This window comes from Myxine glutinosa, chromosome 8, assembly GCF_964187855.1.
Source record: "Myxine glutinosa chromosome 8, kmMyxGlut1.1, whole genome shotgun sequence".
In the NCBI taxonomy this organism is placed as follows: domain Eukaryota; kingdom Metazoa; phylum Chordata; class Myxini; order Myxiniformes; family Myxinidae; genus Myxine; species Myxine glutinosa.
The window spans coordinates 79,984,212-79,994,211 of record NC_136268.1 but is presented as its reverse complement, the minus strand read 5'-3'; the positions used below and the strand labels follow the sequence as shown (position 1 = coordinate 79,994,211).

The following is a 10,000-nucleotide window of genomic DNA, read 5'->3' as shown; positions in this document are numbered from 1 at the left end:
TAGCTGGATGTGAGGCACAAAATTACCGAGAGATCTCACACGGCGCTGCTTTTCTACCCACACACCCCCTCCCACAAGGAAGGATGGCGGCATTCAATCGTCCTCCAGGTGGGTGTGATTTGGTGAAGCACAAAAGCACAAAACCATTACTCGATGGCACAAATTGGTGGAGGATACAGGACAGAGCGGAACCGTTCATTTTAACGTCAAATTACAAAGAGGTACTGATCAGGTACTTTTGGTGTCGGCCTCGTCTGATCGACCCGTGCCCGAGAACCAGGAACTAGCGTAGGACCCAAACCACCTTGAAACATTCACCGACCTACTTATATATTAACCCCCATGTGTCTCGGCACATCGAGTCCATTTCAAATCAAACCTCATCCAACCATGAACTTCATTAAGGTTCGGAATGCAATAAAGTACCTGGGACAGTGACCCGCGTTATATCATCAAAAACTAACTGCATCGTGTGCACAGAAATGTTGACGACTCTTTCGAAATGTCAGAAGTGAAGATAATTCAATTTACATTTTCAAGAAGAAAAAGGCAAAACAAAAATAACAATAACAGGCGTGGCTAGAATTGAGGACGTGGGCCTAGTCACCACGGCAGCAAGGCCCGGAATGGTTTGCTTCATTGGAACTGACTGCCTCAGAAACCGAAGGTTGCAAAGTTCAAATAGCAACCGTTTCGTTCCCCAGCACCACCTTCCCGTCCACCGACAAAATATATATATATATTCACATAATTCATTCCACAAATGCAGCTTCCATTATAGCCAAAGCTCTCCAACTTCGAACTCTTAAGATGAAAGACCAAAAATTGGAACAGAATCATTGCAGCACAAATGAAAGGGGAAATCTTTGTAAACAATCATTTGAGCCTAATTAAAGAACATATGAGATCAGGGGCATGGTGTCCTGCAGAGAAAATGTATAAAACTCTGTCCTGTGCCTGGCATGCAAGGCACTGGGCATCTGGTAAAAGGCAGCAAAAACCGGAAACCATGCACAATTTGCACGCGAGTCTGGTTGTCTGGAGAGCAGAGTGAAGGGGGACATGGCGAGGAAGCACAAAGAGGGGCATGAGGAGGGAGCATAGAGAAGGGGGAATGAGAAGGGAGCATAGCAAAGGGGCATGAGAGGGAGCATAGAGAAGGGGACATGGCGAAGAAGCACAAAGAGGGGCATGAGGAGGGAGCATAGAGAAGGGGACATGGCGAGGAAGCACAAAGAGGGGCATGAGGAGGGAGCATAGAGAAGGGGACATGACGAGGAAGCACAAAGAGGGGCATGAGGAGGGAGCATAGAGAAGGGGACATGGCAAGGAACCACAAAGAGGGGCATGAGGAGGGAGCATAGAGAAGGGGACATGGCGAGGAACAACAAAGAGGGGCATGAGGAGGGAGCATAGAGAAGGGGACATGGAGAGGGATCATAGCAAAGGGGCATGAGAGGGAGCATAGCGAAGGGGACATGGGGAGGGAGCATAGCAAAGGGGCATGAGACGGAGCATAGCGAAGGGGACATGGGGAGGGAGCATAGCAAAGGGGCATGAGGAGGGAGCATAGAGAAGGGGACATGGAGAGGGATCATAGCAAAGGGGGAATGAGAGGGAGCATAGCAAAGGGGGCATGAGGAGGGAGCATAGCAAAGGGGGAATGAGGAGGGATCATAGCAAAGGGGGCTTGGAGAGGGATCAAAGCAAAGGGGGCTTGGAGAGGGATCATAGCAAAGGGGACATGGAGAGGGAGCATAGCAAAGGGGGAATGAGAGAGAGCATAGTGAAGGGGGAATGAGAGGGAGCATAGCGAAGGGGGAATGAGAGGGAGCATAGCAAAGGGGACATGGAGAGGGATCATAGCAAAGGGGACATGGAGAGGGAGCATAGCGAAGGGGACATGGAGAGGGATCATAGCAAAGGGGGAATGAAAGGGAGCATAGCGAACGGGACATGGGGAGGAAGCATAGCTAAGGGGGCTTGGAGAGGGAGCATAGCGAAGGGGACATGGCAAGGAAGCACAAAGAGGGGCTTGGAGAGGGAGCATAGAGAAGGGGGCATGGAGAGGGATCATAGCAAAGGGAGCATGAGAGGGAGCATAGCGAACGGGACATGGGGAGGAAGCATAGCTAAGGGGGCTTGGAGAGGGAGCATAGCGAAGGGGACATGGCAAGGAAGCACAAAGAGGGGCTTGGAGAGGGAGCATAGCAAAGGGCACATGGCAAGGAAGCACAAAGTGGGGCTTGGAGAGGGAGCATAGCAAAGGGCTCATAGGGAGGGAGCATAGCAAAGGGCACATAGGGAGGGAGCATAGCAAAGGGGGCTTAGCAAAGGGGACATGGCAAGGAAGCACAAAGAGGGGCTTGGAGAGGGAGCATAGCAAAGGGCACATAGGGAGGGAGCATAGCAAAGGGGGCTTGGAGAGGGAGCATAGCAAAGGGGACATGGCAAGGAAGCACAAAGAGGGGCATGAGGAGGGAGCATAGAGAAGGGGACATGGAGAGGGATCATAGCAAAGAGGGGCTTGGAGAGAGAGCATAGCAAAGGGGACATCGGGAGGGAGCATAGCAAAACTGGCTTGGAGAGGGAGCATAGCAAAGGGAACATGGCAAGGAAGCACAAAGAGGGGCTTGGAGAGGGAGCATAGCAAAGGGCACATAGGGAGGGAGCATAGCAAAGGGGGCTTGGAGAGGGAGGATAGCAAAGGAGACATGGAGAGGGATCACAGCAAAGGGGACATGGAGAGGGAGCATAGCAAAGGGGACATGGGGAAGGAGCATAGCAAAGGGGACATGGCGAGGAAGCACAAAGAGGGGCATGAGGAGGGAGCATAAGGAAGGGGACATGGAGAGGGATCATAGCAAAGGGGGCTTGGAGAGGGAGCATAGCAAAGGAGACATGGAGAGGGATCACAGCAAAGGGGACATGGAGAGGGAGCATAGCAAAGGGGACATGGAGAGGGATCATAGCAAAGGGGACATGGGGAGGGAGCATAGCAAAGGGGACATGGGGAGGGAGCATAGCAAAGGGGACATGGGGAGGCAGCGCAGCAAAGGGGAAATGGCGAGGAAGCACAAAGAGGGGCATGAGGAGGGGCATGTGATGGAGGTGCTGGCTCAGAACGTAAAGGAGGGTTTACCGTGGGAGGTGTTGTATGCAGATGATCTGGTGTTGATTGCGGAAAGTATGGATGGACTGAAGGAAAAGATGAACAAGTGGAAGGAATGTATGGAGACAAAAGGTCTGACGGTGAATATCGGAAAGACGAAGGTGATGGCAAGTGTTAAAGCATGTGGTGAGGTGGAAAGAACAGGAAAGTGGCCGTGTACTGTGTGCAGGAAGGGTGTCGGAGTGAACTCCATTCAATGTACAATGTGCGCTGAGTGGGTTCATTAAAAATGTAGTGGTCTGAGAGGGTCATTAACCAGGGTGGCAGCTACATTCAAATGTAAGGTGTGCACAGAGGGAGCTGCAGATGGAGGAAATGTTGAGTTGGATCTTGGAGACGGCGTGAAGCTAGAAGGTGTGAAAACATTTTGCTGCCTCAGAGACATGCTGAATGGAGAAGGTGGATCAGACTTGGCAACGGTTGCTCGAGTGAGATGTGCATTGAAGAAGTTTCGGGAACTGAGTGGCGTGCTGATGAGGAGGGGAGTGTCGCTGAAGCTGAAGGGAAAGGTGTATGCTGCATGTGTGAGAAGTGTTATGATTTATGGGAGCGAGACATCGGTAATGAACGTAGAGCAGCAACGAAGGTTGGAAAGGGTGGAAATGCGAATGGTTCGGTGGATGTGCGGAGTATCGTTGAGAGAGAGGAAGACAAATGATGGTTTGCGAAAGATGATGGGAATAGAGCCTGTGATTGATGCTGTGAAGAGGAACAGGTTGAGATGGTTTGGTCATGTGTTGAGGAAGGATGAAAGTGACTGGTTGAGAAGAGTGATGGAAATGATTGTAGAAGGAAGTAGAGGACGGGGAAGACCGACAAAGACTTGGTTAAAGATGGTGGAAGAAGAAATGCGGGCAAGGGGGTTAACAAGGAGAGATGCAGAAAATAGGGCAAAATGGAGAAGATTGTCATGGGGACCGCAAGGCTAACCCCTGCTCTAGCAGGGAAAATGGCCTTAAAATGGTTGTTGTTGTATATATATATATATATATATATATATATATATATATATATATATATATATATATATATATATATATATATATATATATATATATAGGTTTGCGACACAGTCCTATGTAACAGTGGCAGAAGTTGGAAGTGGGGATCCCGATGGGATGTACCATCTCCCCTGTTTTGTTTGTGCTGGTTATGGAGTTGTTGATACGTGCGGTGAGTGGACATGGGAAAGAAGTGGAGCTAGTCCTTGGTCAGAGGTTGCCAGCAATGTTTGCTTTCATGGATGACCTGCAGTTGTCCAACAGTCCGCTGATGCAACAGTAGAGGTACTGGGACGACTGGAAAGGTTGATGCGGTGGGCAAGAATGGGATTTAAAGCAAGAAAGCCAAAGGAGTGTGGTCGTGAGACGAGGAGTGGTGGATAACATGCACAGGTTTGAGCTGGGAGGGGAGGTGGTTCCATCATTGGTGGAGGCCCCTGTGAAGAGTTTGGGAAGATGGTATACAGTGGAGTTGAATGATGTGGGAAGAGTGGAGGTCAGAAAACCTTTTGAGAGGTTTGAAGAGGATTGATGGATGTGATTTGCCAATTACGTTGAAGGTATGGTGTTTGAAGTTTGGATTGATGCCACGAGTATTGTGGCCATTGATGATGTATAATATTGCAATTGGGCATGTAGAGAGGATGGAGGTTGTGGTGAGTGGGTTTGTGAGGAGGTGGTTGGGAGTGCCACGCTGTTTGACGAACATTACCTTTTATGGTCAGGGTGGAAAACTCCAGTTTCCCTTGACATAATTGACCGAGGAGTTTAAGGTGGTGACTGGTGAGGGTGCGGGAGTTCATGATGTTGCGGGATTCAAGTGATACGGTGGTAAAGAATGCTCTCCCAGAGAAGAAGGGAAGTCGGAAGTGGAATGCAAGAGCAGAGGTGGACGAGATGGAGGAGCGGTTGCAACAGGAGGAGGTCAAGGGGATGGTACAGGACAGGAAGCATGGCTTGGGGTGGATGAAGCATGAACGATGGGGAAAGGCATGTGTGAAAGAGAGGAGGAAGAGAGGGAGGTGAGAAGAAAGGAAGAGGAGGGGAGATATGTGAAAGCAGTCGGTCAGGCACAGCAAGGTGCTTGGACTAGGTGGGAAACTGTGCGGGTGAGGATGTTGAAGTGGCAAGAGATTTGGAGGATGGAGCCAATATTGTTGAATTTCCTGTTGCGGGCAACGTATGATGTGCTTCCATCACCAGTAAACTTGAGATTGTGGAGGTTGTTGCAGGAGGAGAGATGTTATTTGTGTGGAGGTGTGGGAACGGTGCAGCATGCACTGAGTGCATGTTCAGTAGCATTGGCAGCAGGACAATACAGGTGGCGACATGATCAGGTGCTGGCGGTGGTGGTGCAGATGGTGCAACAAGAGATGCTGAGGTCGAGAGAGAGAAGAGTGGAGAAGGAGACTGATGGGGAGAGGTGTGGTTTGTCAAGGAGGGCCAAGTGGTAAGAGGTGGAAAGAGGAGGAGGTGGAAAGCAAGAGGGCTGTCAGATGCTTGTGATTTGCAGGTGGTGGCAGACCTAAAGCCACAATTGGTATTCCCAGAGGAGATCTGTGTGACAAGGTTGCGGCCTTACATTGTCATTTGGTCAGGTGCAACAAGACAGGTCATCTTAGGGGAATTGTCGGTACCTTGGGAAGAGAACATGGAGGAGGTGCACGAGAGGAAGAGAGGAAAGTACAGTGAGCTGGAGGCAGAGTGCCAGGAGAAGGGTTGGCGAGTTTCGTGTCAGCCATTTGAGGTGGGGTGTCGAGGGTATATTGGCAATTCCTTTTCTGCATTTCTGCTCGGCTTGGAGTGTGTGGGACAGAAAGAAGGAGGATGTGTGACAAGGTGGCCCAGGTTGCCTTGAAAGGCTCATTTTGGATTTGGAGGAAGTTATAAAGGCACGTCGAAATAGAAATGGAGGTGTGCGTGTGCGTGTGCGTGTGTGTGTGTGTGTGTGTGTGTGTCAGGAGTGGGTCATGAGTGGGTGTGGTTTTGCATGTTTGCATGAGTGGTGCATGTTGGTAAGGGTAGGTGGTTGGTTGTGTGTGGTTTTTTTGTTTGTTTGTTTGTTTTTGTTACTATTATTATTTCTTATTTTGTGTATATGAGTGAGTGAGTGGGTGAGGGTGTGTGTTTTTGCATGAATGAATTTTTGCATGAGTGTGTGTGTTTTTGTATGTTGAGTGGTGTAGGTTGTAAGGGTAGGTGGTTGGTTGGTGTTGTGTGTGGATGTGTGTGGATGTGTGTATGAATGATCTGGTGTGTTTTGTTGGTGAGTGGTGAAGGGTATAAAGGTGGGTGTTTGAGTGTTCCACCATGTTTGTTTGGTGCTGTGGATTCTGGATGTGGAGGTGTTGTTGTTGTAGTCTGCGTTCGCACTGGCTGGGTATGTACGCATCCAGGTGTAGTTGCTGCATGTGGATGTGCATGTGCCCCTGCTAGCCCACCTTCGCTGACCGTATTGAGGTTGAAGGGCCGAAACGGGATGATGCTGAGGACCTCGACTGAGGACCCGGTCAGTGCGGCACTCTTGTGACCAGGTGTGTTTTGAACGTGTGTGTGTGTGTGTGTGTGTGTGTGTGTATATATATGTGTGTGTGTGTACACACATATGTGTTTATATATGTATATATATATATATATATATATGTATTTATATATATATATATATATATATATATATATATATATATATATATATATATATATATATATATATATATATACATATATAAACACATATGTGTGTACACACACACACATATATATATATATATATATATATATATATATATATATATATATATATATATATATATATATATATATATATATATATATATATTAGAGGTGTATATATATATATATGTATATATATGTATATGTATATATGTATATATATTAGAGGTATATATATAAATATATATATATATATAAACACATATGTGTGTACACACATATATATATATATATATATATATATATATATATATATATATATATATATATATATATATATATATATATATATATATATATATATATATATATATATATATATATCTATCTATAATGCCAGTAATCTCTGTGTGTCTGTCTGTGTGTTTGTCTGTGACCGCTGTTTCTCGACAACCACGGGTCCGATATACTTGAAACTTGCCAGGTATATTGCTGGGGACCCGAGGATGTGCCTTTTCAAGGTTTGAAATTAATCGGACAAGTACCTACCGAGCTATGTCCAAAAAAACGCTTCAACCAATCAGAGAGCAGCGAGCTATCACGTGTGCCGAACCGTTAATGCAATGCAAGCGTTAATGCGTTAATGCAAGGCTTTTCTTTTTTCCCCTCTTCTCTTTCTACTTTTCCTTGCGATTAAATTGCAAACAGCCAAAATACGTTGGCGCTAATTGAATAATTGGCCATTAACACTAAAATAATCGTAACTGCGATATGCCAACTTCCGGACAGTGCAGCCTTCCATGTTGTTGTTGTTTGCAGCAGCTGTTTGCAGCAAGGCAAGGCTTTTCTTTTTTTCCCTCTTCTCTTTCTACTTTGCCTTGCGATTAAATTGCAAACAGCCAAAATACGTTGGCGCTAATTGAATAATTGGGCATTATGTTTTACAACTAATAAAAACGAATTTGCGATTCATTCGCTTTCCTGCGCGTTTGTGTACGCGATGGCGATTTCTTTACCAAACTCCGGAAGCCGTTCGCTTTGGACCAAACCATTGCATGTAAATAGAGGGGGGGGTTCTGTGGTCGTTGCGAATGGACCAAACCATTCATGTAAATAGAGGGGGGGGATTGTCACTGTACTCGCAAGCCGTTCGCCGTTCGCTTTGGCGTTGCGAATGGACCAAACCATTTCATGTAAATAGAGGGGGGGGATATAATTTTAGATAGATATATAGTACGGGCATATATATAGTACGGGCATGCCCTAGTATCTATAATTCCAGTAATCTCTGTCTGTACGTTTGTACGTTTGTCTGTGACCGCTGTTTCTCGACAACCACGGGTCCGATATACTTTTAACTTGCCAGGTATATTGCTGGGACCCGAGGATGTGCCTTTTCAAGGTTTCATATTAATCGGACAATTACTTACCGAGCTATGTCCAAAAAACGATTCAACCAATCAGAGAGCAGCGAACTATCGCGTGTGCCTAACGTGGCGGACACACTCTGCCTCGGATGGCACATTTGAGAGCGTATTCATTTATTTCACGTTTGCAAACTATGTTGGCGTTAAACTATGTTTTAATAAAGTTTTAAAACTAATAAAAACGAATTTGCGATTCATTCGCTTTCCTGCGCGTTTGTGCACGCGATGGCGATTTCTTTACCAAACTCCGGAAGCCGTTCGCTTTGGACCAAACCATTTCATGTAAATAGAGGGGGGGGATATAATTTTAGATATAGATATAGTACGGGCAATGCCCTAGTATCTATAATTCCAGTAATCTCTGTACGTTTGTACGTCTGTACGTCTGTACGTTTGTCTGTGACCGCTGTTTCTCGACAACTACCGGTCCGATATACTTGAAACTTGCCAGGTATATTGCTGGGGACCCGAGGATGTGCCTTTTCAAGGTTTGAAATTAATCGGACAAGTACTTACCGAGCTATGGCGATTTAGCCGTTCGCCGTTCGCTTTGCCGTTGCGAATGGACCAAACCATTCATGTAAATAGAGGGGGGGGGGGGGGGGTTCTGTGGTCGTTCGCTTTGGCTTTGCGAATGGACCAAACCATTCATGTAAATAGAGGGGGGGGGTTTCTGTGGTCGTTCGCTTTGGCTTTGCGAATGGACCAAACCATTCATGTAAATAGAGGGGGGGGTTCTGTGGTCGTTGCGAATGGACCAAACCATTCACATCGAATCATCGAATCACATCGAATGGACCAAACCGTTCGCTTTGGACCAAACCATTGCATGTAAATAGAGGGGGGGGTTCTGTGGTCGTTGCGAATGGACCAAACCATTTCATGTAAATAGAGGGGGGGGGGGGATATAATTTTAGATATATATATATAGTACGGGCATTGGCAAGGAACGGGCACCCACGTACGGGCAATGCCCTAGTATCTACAATTCCATTAATCTCTGGTGTATGTGTGTTTGTATGTGTGTATGTGTGTTTGTATGTGTGTATGTTTGTCTGTGACCGCTGTTTCTCGACAACTACCGGTCCGATATACTTTAAACTTGCCAGGTATATTGCTGGGGACCCCGAGGATGTGCCTTTTCAAGGTTCATATTATCGGAGAAGTAGTTACCGAGCTATGGCGATTTCTTTACCAAACACTGCAAGCCGTTCGCTTTTGGACCAAACCATTGCATGTAAATAGAGGGGGGGGTTCTGTGGTCGTTGCGAATGGACCAAACCATTCATGTAAATAGAGGGGGGGGGGTTCTGTGGTCGTTACTGCCACGTGGTTTCAAAGTTTTTTTTTGTTGTTGTTGTTTTCACGCATGTTTTTTTGCACCCACGTACGGGCACGCCCTAGGATGTTTACACACACACACCCCTACACAAATTTTTTTTTTTTTTTTTTTTTTGGCAAGGAACGGGCACCCACGTACGGGCCACGTCCTAGCTTATATATAGTACGGGCATGCCCTAGTATATATAAACACATATGTGTGTACATATATATATATATATATATATATATATATATATATATATATATATATATATATATATATATAAACACACACACACACACACACACACACACACACACACACACACACACACACACACACACCACACACACACACACACACACACACACACACACACACACACACACACTATATTTTGTAC

General features: G+C 46.2%; 1 protein-coding gene across 1 annotated transcript in view; it reads right to left on the bottom strand.

Annotated features, from left to right (window-relative positions):
* Positions 1 to 10,000, bottom strand: part of EEIG1 (estrogen-induced osteoclastogenesis regulator 1) — a gene marked incomplete in the record, with an annotated part of 57,013 nt that overhangs the window by 38,757 nt on the left and 8,256 nt on the right.